General features: G+C 40.7%; 1 long non-coding RNA gene across 1 annotated transcript; it reads left to right on the top strand.

The window, feature by feature from the left end:
• Positions 1-1,830: 1,830 nt before the first annotated feature.
• On the top strand, positions 1,831-4,074 carry LOC125550000 (uncharacterized). The gene is made up of 5 exons (XR_007301528.2): positions 1,831-2,228; positions 2,578-2,633; positions 2,722-2,751; positions 2,876-3,016; positions 3,634-4,074. It is a non-coding gene; the product is annotated as an uncharacterized LOC125550000 (long non-coding RNA).
• The last annotated feature ends 6,362 nt before the right edge of the window (positions 4,075-10,436 follow it).

Genomic DNA, 10,436 nt, shown 5'->3' with positions numbered 1-10,436 from the left:
ATCAATCAATGTATAAAAAACGAATAGATGTTATCTATTTTTTTCAGTTTTCAACACCAAACTCCTTTGGTCGCATGTTCACTGCAGAAAAAGTTTGACATGCATGTTTGGGCCACATGCACGTGGTACTCCTAGGACACTCACTCGTGTGGGCCCGCGAGGTCGCCGTCCAGCACTATGACATGTGATGAGAGAGGTTAATTTGACCAACAAGAACTGTCATCTTTTGGTTTTTGTTATACGTACAGTAGGAGTATATATATAGGTGACGAATATGTATACCCCCTCTATTTTATCATCAATGTATCGTAATTTTACGTTTGGTAAATTTTTGTCTTATTTCATACGCAATAAGAGAACATAACAAAATATGTAATCACCATAAAAAATTATGTTACGTAAAATTACAGATATAAAAACATAGTGTAAAATATACATAAAATGCAATTTTTGTGGTCTTATGATCTATATTTTTGTTTTTTATGCCACATTTTATGTAGTAAATCAACATGAATGTAACTATTTGTATTTCATATGTAATTTATTTATGAAACGATCGTAAGATTATTTGGGTGAAGAATAACTTATTCCGCATCCTGATTAATGAATAGTAACACTACAAATGTTTCCTACAAGCAGTGGTAGTTGCCATCACTTGCGTTTTGTATATTGTATGTAGTATCTGTCGAAATCGAGAGTATATACGTGTGGTATGTAGTATATAACAATGTTTAGGTAGTATATATGCTAATTTTAGGTAGTATGTACCATATTTTGAGTATGTTTTTTTACGTACAAATATGTACGTATTTCATAAATATAACAAATACTATGGATTCATATGCAATTTTTCATGTGACTTGCTTTGAAATATCTTAAATATAGTATATAACATATTTTAAATAACAAAATAATATATATAATGCTACATGATAGTATATGAGACATGTGGGGTATAGGGCCTGTCTTGAGAATTTAGGGGCCCAGGACGAAATTATAATTTGGGGCCCCTTAAAATTTTCTAGGAGCATTCGTTGATGCAAAAATCACTTAAAACGGTCTCATCCTCAATCCCTCCTCTTGTTAGTTGTGCACAGATCAATGTAAACACCATGCTGGGAAAGCAAGATTGCAAGGCTGTGATGGCATTGATCACAAGGAGCCATGAGCATGATTTCATGGGAGCATCAAGTGTCATCTTTGTTGTCATTCGGAACCCTCGGACAATGGAAACGCTGCCATGCCAGGAAGTGCTTTCAATGGTGATATATTTTCTCGTTCATAAAGCGAGAATTGCTAGTACTGTCTCTTGGCTCCGGTTCATCAGTACCCTCAAGATGGTTTAGTGTGCTATTATGGCAGACCACAAAGGAGATTACGGCAAGAAGGAAAGCGTTTGAAGATATCTCGTTTTCTTTAGAGGTGAAGATCTTCAAATAAAAAAGCACACATGCTAACGATCTCTTCACTAAGAGATGAGGTTAGTCGCTGTGTGTGGCGAACAGCTTTGCCTAATGACCTTTGTATCCCAAAGTCTTCTTAGATAAAATAGATATGATCCTCAAAGAACTAATCATGATGTTCTAAAAGAACAAATTAAAAAACCAATTTACCAAGATGATATAAAACAGAAGCAAGAATATGTGCATTAGTTTTAATAAGTCTCTCCCTAATAATAAAGTACGGATTGAGTCTCCGGGTTCACCGGCGCGGAGTTTTTGCAGAAAAGCCCCTGCTGTTGTGGATATTGAACCCACGCTCCCTTTTTAAGTGGCTAAGATGAAAAAGTTTCAATCTTGCAAAAAGACCCTGTAGTTTTTTGGTATTCAACCCACGCTCCTTTTTGAAGTGGCAGCACACACGAGCATATGCGTGCTCTCCTCGATGCATACAGGCGGCGCCGCCGCGGGCGCTCCTCGATCCATACGGGCGGCTGGTCTTCTTCTCCAGCCATCTGCCGCCCTTCTCCCCTTCCCATTCGCTGCCCTACTCTACCCTCCCGCCCCTAATCTTCTCTGGCACTACCCCCAGCCTCCTGCTGCCGTGCCTCGATCCATACAGGCGCCACCGCGCGGGGGGCGGTCTTCTTCTCCAGCCATCCGCCGCCCTCCTCCCCTCCCCCTCCCTCCTAATATTCTTCTTCTTCTCCGGCCAGCCGTCGCCCTCCTCAAATCCCGCGGAGTTTGCCGGAGGAAGAACATCCGCCGTCCGAATGTGCTACACCAGAGGTATGTATCGGCTTTTCCCAAATTAGTTCAACGGTGTTGGATATTGCTTGGAGATTTTACTTGAATCAATATCAATTTGTGTAACCTGGGCGTGTACTAATGTTGCTACTTTTTTCCTCTTTAATCTGAGCGTTCAATTCAATCTCTGTAAGCTAGGTGCTGGGTGACGCATGTACATTACATTAGTCCAATGTTTGCCAAACTATGACAAATTCATGTGCCATGTGTGTCGGTTTTAGATACTTCAAGTTTAATTTGAGATATCAATAGTTAATCCACTGTTTATTTCCCTTTCTGGATCAGGGACAAACTGCTCAATCATAATTGTTTGTTCTTCTTTCTGTTACAGGGAAGCACCGGAAAGAGGATGTTTCTATGCAGCATAACCCAAAAGTTTAATTTGAGGTATTCCATCAAGCGTATGTTCCATAGCCTCCATCCTGTAGTTTATTTCCTTTGCTTCAGGTTGTACAGAGGATTTCCTTTGTTTCAGGTTGTACAGAGGAGCTCAAGGACAACTGAGGTGCTGCTAGAATTACATCAGCTACTAACTTACATACATATAAAAAAAACTGCAGCTTTAGCTCCATGTAGTAATGACTAAGTATATTCTAATGCTCATAGACATTGATTACTATTTTTTACAGGTTAATTTAATCAATTCCTTGGTGTACTTTAGTAAACGAGGATATATTGGGTGGTCTCCGACAGCCCGGCGACAATACAAAGTCGTCGTAGTTGGATTGTGTTCATGTAACACTGAAACTTGACATAGTTAGTATAAAAAGGTTTGGTTTACTTCCACTATGTTACTGTTCAGTCTATTTTATAAACATGTTGATTAGCCATTCTGGCAAAGAGGCATCTTCAGTATTTCAGAAATCTCTTTTCCAGAAACTCCAATTCTCCTCATAGGAATTGAGATGCCCAATATTTCTCAATTTGCTGACAAGGCTGTAATATAATCATGTTTTGCTATTGACGTAATGCTATATTCCTTGACTAGTAGCAAACCCTTTAATTGCATCTGTACTAAGCATTCTTTCCGTCTATATCTCGTCATGATTTTTTTTAATAGCTGTAGTGGTGTTCTTATTATTGTTATTTTCCAGAATTATTGTCATTTCACAGATGGTATAAACCTTGTTGATGGCTAACTTATAGAATAGCAAACCTGGCTCATGGCTAACTTATAGAATAGCAAACCTTGTTCATGGCTAACTTATACAATAGCAAAAACTGATTAGAAAAACCATCAATCTCAGGAACACTCTGACCATGTATTTGATTCTGTTAAAGACCCAATGTATCATGTGGTCCTGTATCTCCTGATGTTGAGCTATATAGACTGGTATTTCCAGTAAATTTTATTGACAGGCACTTCGGCGTCGTTAACAATTGACAGGCACTTTGGTGTCTCAGCAACCAGGTCGCCACCGACCACCACGGTGGCTCGCAGCGATGTCCTCCCACCACCCTATGTACGACCAGCGGCGAGATGGGCGGGAACTCTTTGGCGTGCCGGCACACAGGAACGACACACGCCGTACAACCTGAAGGACACGTTCGTCAGGCTTGACTTGACCCTCACCGACGCCACCTTGCCACCTCTGTTGCTGGAGATCAGCCGAAGACTTAGCTTGTTGCCGCTTTGCTTCAATGGTTGCTTTAATGCTCTTGGACTGTCCGTAATGAGCAGCTGATGGTGCTTAGACGAAACAATTGATTATAAAATGGGTAGTGCTGTGTCGGTGGTCATGTGTCCGCTGACTAACTGTAAAACACCTAAGATGATTTTTCAGGACTTGATACATTCCAATTACTCATTGGCGTCTTCTTCTTACTATTATACTTGGTTTTACTTAGTAATCTTAAAATATTTGTTCGATTTATAATTGTATATAGAGCACAGAACCCGACCTTGCATGTGGCCGGTTTAATTTGTTTACTGAAGAAATTAGTTTTAAAATGTTCACAGTTTTACACATGTTCACACTATTTTTGTTTCAAAAAAATATGTTTGCACTTTTTCAAAATTGTTTACTGAAGAAATTAGTTTTGAAATGTTCACAGTTTTACACATGTTCACACTATTCTTGTTTAAAAAATATGTTTGCAATTTTTTAAAAATCATAAAAAGTTTCAAGAAAAGTTTCATTTTTACTAAAAAAAATCATTTGGAAATGTACAAAAAAAATCAAAACATTCTTTAAACAAAAAACACCTGTTAAAATGCGTTTTTTAATGTTCTAATTTTTATAAATGTTTATTATTCTTAAAAGAAGTATTCCAATATTTATGTAAACCTTAACTTCTATTAAAAATAAAGAAATTTTCATGTTCTCCAGAAAAGCCAAATAATGATTGACAAACTATTCCATGCAAAACTGCTCTTCCATCTGATAAAGACTTGATTCTACAAAAAGTAATAATCAGTTTTACCTTATTATTATCGATGTTTAATAAAATTGGATATATAAAATGGTGCACAATGGAATATGAAGCTAGTTGTTTCTTCTTTTTGCCCGGTGCAACGCATGTGCATTTGTACTAGTAATACTTACTAGTATAGTTCCATGCTTGACCCAGTTGACCGATCGTGTGATAACCAAACTCCTGGTGCTACTCCCCAGAACGAATTTGTGATACAATTAAATAGAATCATAGATCAGACCACACACATGAGAGGGAGATAGAAACTCAAACGAAAACCTAATTCTACCCATGCATACACACCTGAACATGACTCTTGAGATGGTAAATTGTGAGGCCCTACACCCTTCACTCCCATCTCCGCCATGAACCAAAATTAACAGGTAACGAAAAATTCAACAAACTATCACCATCGGGCCTTCAAGAATGGATCTATCTCCTAGCTGTGCGACAACATCGACAAATCTGCCGTGGAGTTCAATGATCCACTGGAGGCGGGACTTGGGGTAGATGGTTAGCACGACCTGGATGTGCGGCCGGAGTCGCTGGCTTGCGACTCACGATCTGGGCGAAAAAGGAATCAGCCACGCAATCATCGCGAACTACTTAGGTCTCTTTGATTCAAAGGATTTTTGTAGGATCTTTGAAGGGTTAGAATCTTTAGAAATTTTTTCTATGTTAATCGTTTGATTCGTAGGATTGAATCCTGTAGGATTTTTCCTAAGGATTCATTTGTACTACATTTCGGCCTCATTCGGTTTGGAGGATTTCATAACGTAGGAATTAGGACTAGTATAGGAATTTTATAGGATGGCACTTGCCACCCTAAGGAATTGGCTCGCCTCGTTCCTACGCGCAAAATGAGCTTTGAGTGGATGTGTAATTTCCTCCAAAAACACAGGAAATGAATAGTATTCCTACGAAATTCCTATACACATTTCCTACAAACCGAACGCATCTATAGGAAATTTCCTTCGGGATCCTTGTTCCTATGTGTTTCCTATGAAAATCCTCCAAACCGAATAGGCCCTTCATAGGAATTCTAGCATCCATTCAAACCTCTTAAAGAAATCCTTTGTTTTTCCACACAATCAAACAAACTCAAATTTTATAGGGATCCAATGAACATATCATTCCAATCCTGCATTTTTCCTATTCCTGTGTTTTTCCAATCCTATGAATCAAAAAGACCCTTAATTTACTCATTTGAAAAGAAAACATCGTAGGCTTCTCTCCTTGGGCCGGGGCCACGGGCTAGCTGTGAGTGAAGATCTTCGCAGATGAAAGATTTTAGAGGATAAGATCTTCAAATAAAAAAGCACACATGCTAACGATCTCTGCCTTGATTATCGTCAGATTACATCAGATCTAATAGAATTCTTAACGAGTAGTGGGTACGGTAGAATTGCATTTTTTTTTTGCACCCAGGAGCGCTGTTGCTATCGTTCCAGATAGATCAGACCTCTATATACATTATATAAGACCAGGTCTCACGGTTAGCAGATGAGACCCGTCCTGATGGATGACACGTGACATTCACAAATCACAAATCATCTGATCTCTCTCCCCCCTGATTTTAAATGGGGGATGAGGGATGCTTTGTGATTTGTGAATACCACGTGTCATCCATCAAGATGGGTCTCGCGTGAGACCTGGTCTCATAAAATTCTTTTTCATATATACGGCACGGTAGAATTCTGGATCGTGGTGATCCAAACCAACAAAACTCTTTTCCTTCTCTCTCTCCTTTTTCTAATCTCTCTTTACCTCTCTCTCCGCTGAATCAAAATCTACCCCAGTAGCGGAGTTGCCGTGATTTCCATCCATGCATCTTTGGATTATACAAATTGAAAAAACAGGCATGTAAGTGAATGACTACCCGTGACCTCAATGCATGCATCACTGGATTTGATTTTTTTTTAATGCAGAATTCAATGCATTCATCGGTTATCTATTGTACAGCTATTGCCGTCCGCCGAGTCCTCTCTGCTGCACGCAACAGCTGTTCCTCCAGACATGCGAGAGCGTTCGCCGCCGGCAGCTGCCGATTTCATGATACTACATCCTTCCCGATATCTCTGGGCGTCCACAGACCACAGATCACAGGGCATCACCGGATGAGACATCGGCATGCGAAAGGTTAACACAAATTGGCTATCTTCAGGGAAATATCCACTGTGAGAACAAGGTCCACAAATCGGATTAATCCATATGAGAGAAATCGGATTAATCCATATGCATTCTCAAGCAGTCTATGTACGACCATTGCCGTCATCACCGCAGACATCCGCCATCTCATGCAGATACCATACATTCGACATGCCGGCCAATAGGCAGCTGAAACTGTCACGTCTAGCCATCGCCAGCGACATCGCCGCTAGGACCATCGTGTCTTGTAGTTTTCGTTGCCTATGTGAGATTATGTTATACTCCTTCCGTTCCTAAATATAAGTCTTTTTAGATATTTCACTACGGATTACATACAAAGCAAAATGAATGAATCTACACTCTAAAATATGTCTATATACATCCGTATGTAATCCGTAGTGAAAACTCTAAAAAGACTTATATTTTGGACGGAGGGAGTACATTCTTAATATACTAAATCTAGCCAGGTTTAATTTATCCTTTTTGTACTTTTTTCTATCAGTAAAAATCGAGCCAATGGGGTGTTGACACGCTAAATAGTGGGGGGATCTGGCGTGGTACGCTTTCGGGTGTGTGCACCAATTTCACAACAGATTTGGGGCAAATCAGTTTGTCCTCCTGTCGCTTTCTGTATGTATAGTAGGTTTCGATTTGACTACATCCACCGTCTTGGATTGTTGCATGTTGTGGGGCCGGCGACTATACGATTTGTGCGGTGTGGCTCTGCATGCAATGCGGCCGGCATACTGCATACGTGTCGTTCATCCCGAATATCTCGCCACTGAGCCATCCGGATCTTTCTCGATTCTCTGTCTTCTCGAGAACTCCATGAAAGTTCCGTATACGGCTCCCCACCGCCTGGCCGCCTTAGGGCCTATAAAAAGCATGCCCTTCTCTCGCCTTCACCCCCGCCCCCATCTCCGTCGTCGTCTGTTACTGTCAGCCACCGCTGCTGTCTATATGCCATACGGGAAGGGGCATGAAGAGCACGACGAGGAGGCGTCGGCGCCTACTTCCTAAGAAGCACCGATACGTCAGAATTCTCTGTATCGCCGTTCAGGACGTCGCTGATACGCCAGATACTATCAATTTAAGGGAAATTGATGCTTGGTATAAACCTATGCATTTGGGGTGCCAACATCTTCCTGGAAGAGAGGAACCAATGGTCTGAGCCGAAATGTGTGACGTGCCTCATTAGCACACTCGATTGGATTACCAGAACCATGTGCTAAAAATCACACAAGTTGTTGTCGCGAATCATGTGTGATGATTCCAGGCATCGTGCATGCTTTGCTCATGGAAACCACGTGTAAGGTATCACACACAGTTCAGCTAAGCCAATCATGCGCGATGGGTCAAGTCATTTTATCTGCACACGGTTCAAGTTTTATATAGTGTGTGATGTCTTCGTCGCACACAGTTCAACGGAAAGGTGTGCGAGAGGGGGCTTAATAAGACCGATCTGCACTAGCACATTCAAAAAACAAGTGATGCACTCTCAAGTTCAGCACAAAATGGACATTCAGGGGGTTATCTTTATTCATAAGTTTGAATATTTCCTGTATTGCCCCAGGGCATCCTGGTTTGGGCAGAGTCATGAATTTGAATGCATCGCAGGCCGCGTTGGTAAAAGCAAATATAGGCAAGCGTTCGCGCGCACGTAGCGCCCCACCGCGTCTCCATGCGTAGCATCCGGAGGCTCATACATATATAGCCAGTACAGGATAAGGACGGAGAGGGCCAGAGCCAGGGGAGGAGAACGGCACGCACGTACGCCGGCGACGACGATGAGGACGAGCTTGCACATCGCCATGGTCGCGGCGGTTGTCCTGCTGCTCGCCGTGACGGCGACGGCGCATGTCCGGATGGACTTGATGGACGGCTACCGGCCGCAGCAGAGGAGGGCCAGCGGCGGCGGCGGCAGCTGGTCTTTCGACTTCATGAGAGGCCTATGGGGAGGGTACGCACGTTTTGCCTGTACATATAGGATCCGAATATTTAGTGAACGTTAGATTTTTAGACATGAAAAATCAATTAATTTTTATAATAAATTATGTCCGTCATGGATGATAAATTTTGTTGGCAAGTATAGCAAATCCTATCTCAGTTTATTTTTTTCTTCAAAAAATCAATGTGCTTGCAAATTAAATTTGTCATCTTCACGCCAATATAAATTTCGATGAAAAATATTCGATTTGCCATGGCTGAAAAATCTAACATCAGATTTTTAGCATTTACGTATATATACCTACCTCATGCAGGTGCTGACATATAAATTTGCAGATAATTTGGCGGGCGCCACCACCGCAGTTTGCTCGAGTATGGTTTCATTAAGGAGTTCGATTGCTGGAGGAACGTACGTGTTCATGATGCATGCGACGTATCTTGCCTAGATATAAGAATTTTGCATTTTGCTTGAGAACTGAAGGACAATATTTCTTATGACTTATGTTACCTATCTTATATGTATGCTTCGTTCACTCTAGTGAAGGACAGGGCCGGTGAAAGGGGCGACCTTCCTGGCTCGCCCATGTAAGGGCCTCGGCCCATATAAGTACACATATGTACTGTAATTTCGTTTTTTGAGCAAATGTGTGTATTGTAAATTTTTTGATAAACAGAATTTCATTCGATCATTATATCAGACTGATACCACCGCATAGCGCAGCCATCACGTTCAAGAAAAGTAAAAAAAAAAACATTGTTTGATAGAAAAGGTAAACATAAAACAATCAAAGGATGAAGAAGGTCATATTCGAAGACTACACCATCATCCATGATTCGATATAAACCTCTTTGATGATATGCTCCAACTGGGTGGTAGACGTAGTAAAATTTCCCCCACTCTCTTGCTCTCTTGTCTCTCTTTGTATCTTTGGCCGAAGACGAGGGTGGCGTTTTGGCATACGAGAGCGTGTACTCCTGGTTTTAAAAATGTGTTTTAAAAATATTTTGAAATGCCAAAAAATTTCATACAAAAAATTGGTGCGTACATCTTGATATTGTACATGCTCACAAAGTCGTTTCGCGAAAAACCGACAATTTATGTGTCACATGTGAAAAAGACAAAATCCAACGTTAAAATATGCTTTTCACAAGACATTCTTTTGTCTTTTTTAGACAAGCCACAGAAAATATCGGTTTTCTCCGAAACTTGATGTCCACACATAAAATATCAAGATGTATGCGCTAAATTTGTGTTTGAAATTTTTTCACACTTTGAAATATTTTTTCCGCGTGCAAGGGCGCATGCTCGCGAGAGCACCAACGAATTCCCAGGCCAAAGACTTGCATTACTAATAATCAAGTTATATGTAGGTGAACGTCCTCATTTCCTTTCGTCAAGAATGAACAAGTTTTCTTCGCAGTATTTTTTATTAATACCTGTCCCTAAAGTACTACTGCGAGTATTTCAAAATAGATAGCCCCAGGAAAAGTCTGCAACGAAAATGTGCAGAAATCATTTATCATTTACTCCCTCCGTTCCTTAATATTTGTCTTTTTAGACATTTCAAATGACTACTACATACAGATGTATGTAGACATATTTTAGAGTGTAGATTCACTCATTTTGCTCCATATATAGTCATTTATTGAAATGCCTAGAAAGACAAGTATTTAGGAACG

This window comes from Triticum urartu, chromosome 1A (genome assembly GCF_056163025.1).
Source record: "Triticum urartu cultivar PI428250 chromosome 1A, HENAU_Tu73, whole genome shotgun sequence".
NCBI lineage: Eukaryota > Viridiplantae > Streptophyta > Magnoliopsida > Poales > Poaceae > Triticum > Triticum urartu.
This window is presented reverse-complemented; position numbering and strand designations above follow the sequence as displayed.